Raw genomic sequence first — 4,258 nt, forward strand, 5'->3', positions numbered from 1 at the left:
GGGGGGGGGGGGCAATCACATTCCCCGTGGCTCTGGGTGGGGGCGTGGCGTGGCGTGGCGTGACGTGGCTGGGAGGAGAGGGGCGTCTGCTACTACTCCGCTGTGGGCTTCAGGTTCAAGTTCACGACGCTCCGCTCTCAAGTACTTCCGCTTCTGTTGCCGCGACACGAGCGCTCCAAGGTGCTCGGTGAAGTATACACCCCGCTGCTGCTGCTGCTGCTGCCACTGCTGGTGCACGGTAGAAGCATTAATGTGGCTAGACGATCTATTCACCGTTTTCCCTTCACTCGTTTTTTTCCGGATCCAAGACAGCTCTCAGATTTTGAAAATTTGGCAGATTGGGGGGGGGGGGGGGCAAAACCTTGCATTCAGGACTCACACCAAAATCGGGGCCACTAGGCCTCGGGGCGAGTTGTGCCTGGGGCACCCTTTTATTCACTTTATATCGCCCGACAACATTTTGTCCGAGCGGAACAATCAAATAAAACACCGAAAATAACGCAATACAAAACAAATAAGCAATGCAATGCGGTGGAGAGGGCTGGCCGGCCCGCCTCAGCTCGCTGCTCGCGCCAGAGACTGATTGGGGTCGACAGGGAGGAGACCGTGCACGGCTTGCTGTTGGCTGACCCCCCTCTCCCCCCTTTCCAGCGGCGACGCGAGGCGAGCAGGCAATTTGATTAATTTTGTTGGTGAAGTTGGCTAGATGTCATACTGATCTCACTGCCCCTCTCCTTCCCCCTCCTCCCGCAACAGGCTGGGTGAAACACCCCAAAAAATGTGTTCTCAATTCAAGTTTTGCTCTTAAAATTTTGAGCCCCATTTTTAGTTTCAAGTCCTATTTGTTCCTTAAAACAAGAAATGGGGCTCAAAATTTTAAGAGCAATACATGAATTGAGAACACAGTTTTGGGGGTGAAGAAGAAGATTTAACCGGGCTACAGATGGGAAAGGCCAGTTTTACATCTAGCAAGGATATGTGTTCTTAAGCACATCTCAACTACACACAAAAAAGAACTTAGGCTAGCGACAATTTTCAGATACAAATCTTCATCCAGTAAGGTATGTGCTTCCCTTGATACAAAATTACCCTTCTCAATTTTCAGTGTACTTGTCGTCTAATTCTATCGGCGCGCCTCTCTTTAAAGAGAGTGCCGCTGGAAACAGATAACCATTTTACTCCGCAGGAAAATATCATTTTGATAAAATGTAAACTTAATGCCTTTTGGGCTTAAATGCTTTTAAAATGTTGGGTATCCTACTCTTGTTTTACCAAGTGTAACCCCCTAGACGGAACTAGGGACGGTCCCGTCGTAACCCTTTGAACTCTAGACGTATAGGCCGGGGGTACAGTGGTCCCACCACACCGTCACAGGGCGTGTTATGGCCTCCCGGACCGATCCGATCCCCTCCGGCAATTAACTCTGCTTCGGCTTTCAGCGGATGAATGACACTGACACAAACAAATACACGCAGATACGCACACAAGGGCAAAGGGGGGGTCATCACGACCAGTGCAGCCCGGGCGCGGCGGAGTGAAGAGGGGATCAAACGGTAGGGGAGGGGCACTGCAAGCCGGAGCATTAGGGCTGCCCAGAGACCTTCTTCGTCATAATTTGTAGACCATTTGAAAGGGAACTGGACCGGGGGGTTACATCCGCCACGGACGAGGCTGACGTCCATTCCACTCCACCTCGCCGACTCCACATAAGATTTGGATGCTAAACTTATGCTTCTAACAAGGGAATTGAATGGAGGGGGTGAGAAATGCGTGGGGGGGGGAGGGGGCAAATAATCACGCTGCCTTATGCGTCGGCCACGGGGCCAGGCTGATAAAACATTTTATAACCCATCCTTTCCTCGAACCATTTCATACATATATTGCTACGTTTAACTGCTGGAGCGAAATCGTAGCCGGGGCGCGCGCGCGCGTGTGTGTGTGCGCGCGCGCGCGCTGCCGCGTGAGGCGCGAGAGAGGCGAGAGAGCAAGGCGTTGCTAGGCGGCGCACGGCGCGGCGAAGGGCGTTGGTGGAAACCCTATCTCGGCGAGCGCGGCAAGACAAGCAGCGCCCCCCGCCTTGCCGCCCGCGCCCCCGAAAACTTAGCGCGCGCGCCGCTGCTGCTGGTGTCATTTGTAGTCAAAGCCTGGAGTCGGCGAGAGGCGAGAGGGGACGCGCGGCCCGGCCGGCCCGGCCCGGCGGCGGTCCTCCGCGCCTTCTCCCATCCCGCCCCTCTTCCCGCCTCGCCCGCGGCGTGCCACGCCCTCTAAAAGTTGAACGGCTACCCTGCAGCAGGGTCAGCGGGGCGGCGCCCTGCCCTCCTCCCGGCCCTGTCCGGCTCCTCTGCGCTCGGCGCGCTGCTGCCCAACGCAACCCGTTGCATAACCGCACCGACCTGGTGCCGCCTGGGCGTGTTTGCTTGGCACTGATGCGGCTGGCGCCGAGACTGACGACGCCGATCCTGACGACGCCGATCCTGACGACGACGTCTTCTTTTTTGGCGCTTCAAGTAATTATTTTAATCGTCATCAAAGTCTGGGATCCGGGTGAGGGGCCTAAATTCTTCAAAATGCAGAAATTTCTAAATGATAATGCTACCATAGCTGACCCGTTTCGAAATAAAACAAAGTGAAATATTTCCCGAGGCCGAGCTCTTGAGTGGGCGATCTCTGGCGGGAACCCCACTCTTTCACCTCACCTACCGCGCGTCGTCCACGCTCGCTGCGGGCGGAGCGCCTGTGAGCTTGGGGGTATGCAACCCTCGCGCACCGCTGCGGTGCAGGCGGCCCAGCCCCGCAGACCGCCCTGCCCACACTGCACCGCTGCTGACGACGACGATGACGACGATGAGAGCGGGGCGCAGGGGATCAGACAGGCTGATCCCCCCCCCCCCGGTCCCCTCACCAGCGGCACAGCAACACAACATCGGCGAGCGATTTGAGTTTTATTGTGAAGCGAGGCGAATGGGGATTACGGCGGGGCGGGAGTCGCCGTGTTGCGGCGCGCTCGCCGGCTCACCTGCATAACGCGGGGCGGCATGTTTAAACGAGCTCTCGCAGCTCTCGCGCATCGGGGACACGGCGCCGGCCGTGCAGCAGTGGTGCGCGGCATATTGGACAGACCGCATGACGTCATGCGCGGATGTCGCGGTGCAGAGCTTGTTAGCGGAGGGGGAGGGGAGGAGGGGGGCTGCATGAAGGGCCGGGCCGGCAGGCCATCGGATAGGCCGCGGCATAGCAGGCCTCCCCCTCCACATGGATCCAACCCGCTGCAGTGATGCCGTCGAAACAGCTGCCTGATTAATATTGCATATGCAGAAGGCACAGAGGACGAGTGCTGAAAGGCATGACGTACAACTTGATCTGTCTGAATGCAAGGTGAATTTCCCCACGATAAAGTGATTACTGTCCGTTCTTTTTTTTTGTATGATATCGTTCGTCATTTCAATACGGCCCCGGTGCATAAGGCGGCCCTGAGCCCCGCTCACCTCCCCCTCTCCGATATGATAAAGCGGGCACACAGACGGGGCGCGTGCGCGCGCGAGCGTCCTCACTCTATATCAAGCTCACGAGAGCGCCCCGATAGCTTGCCGCGAGTGAGAGGTACACTACTCGGGCAGTCTGCGAGGCACCCGAGGGGGCTCACAGGCGCCCCGGCACACGGCAAGGAGGCACCTACCATCGATTGCGATGGTGACCGCGACGGGGGAGGGTCGCCCGGCCGCGGCCCGCAGGACGGGACACGCAAAGAGGCGAGCCCGGGGCCCGGGCCGCGGGCAGGGCCGGCGTCGCGTCAGCTGCGGCTGCGGGCTGCGGGCAGACGGAACAGACACGCACCGCCAGCTGTCGCTATCGGCCCACTCACTCGCGTAGGCGCACTGCACCGCATGGCGCCGAACGGGTAGGCAACACGCACGCACGCCTACACGACGTGAACCATTATTGGTGGTTAGCAAAAAGTGTAACAAAACCGTTTTAAGGCAATTGTGATTCAATTCATCCAAACACTTCTTCAAAACGATAGACCAGGTGGTTGATTCACGCCGCGCACTTACGTAGTTAGACTGTACCAGGTAGCTGGGTGACCCCGCTCACTCAGCTGTAGTTCACGGTAACAAGCAGGCCCGCCCTTCCGCCAAACGGATTTGCCAGCTCCACTTCGCTGCGCCGGCAACTCCGTTCGGCAGGGGCCGGGCCTGCTTGGCTTGCCGGCGGCGATGGTCGGGCCTTCGGCCCGACCATTTCAGTCTCGCGATTTACT

At 58.0% G+C, this 4,258-nt stretch overlaps 1 protein-coding gene across 2 annotated transcripts in view; it reads left to right on the plus strand.

Annotated features, from left to right (window-relative positions):
* Positions 1 to 4,258, plus strand: part of LOC113216139 (uncharacterized) — a 52,704-nt gene that overhangs the window by 21,991 nt on the left and 26,455 nt on the right. The window lies entirely within an intron of this gene.

Source organism: Frankliniella occidentalis, unplaced genomic scaffold, assembly GCF_000697945.3.
Source record: "Frankliniella occidentalis isolate FOCC.00 unplaced genomic scaffold, Focc_3.1 Scaffold41, whole genome shotgun sequence".
In the NCBI taxonomy this organism is placed as follows: Eukaryota; Metazoa; Arthropoda; class Insecta; order Thysanoptera; family Thripidae; genus Frankliniella; species Frankliniella occidentalis.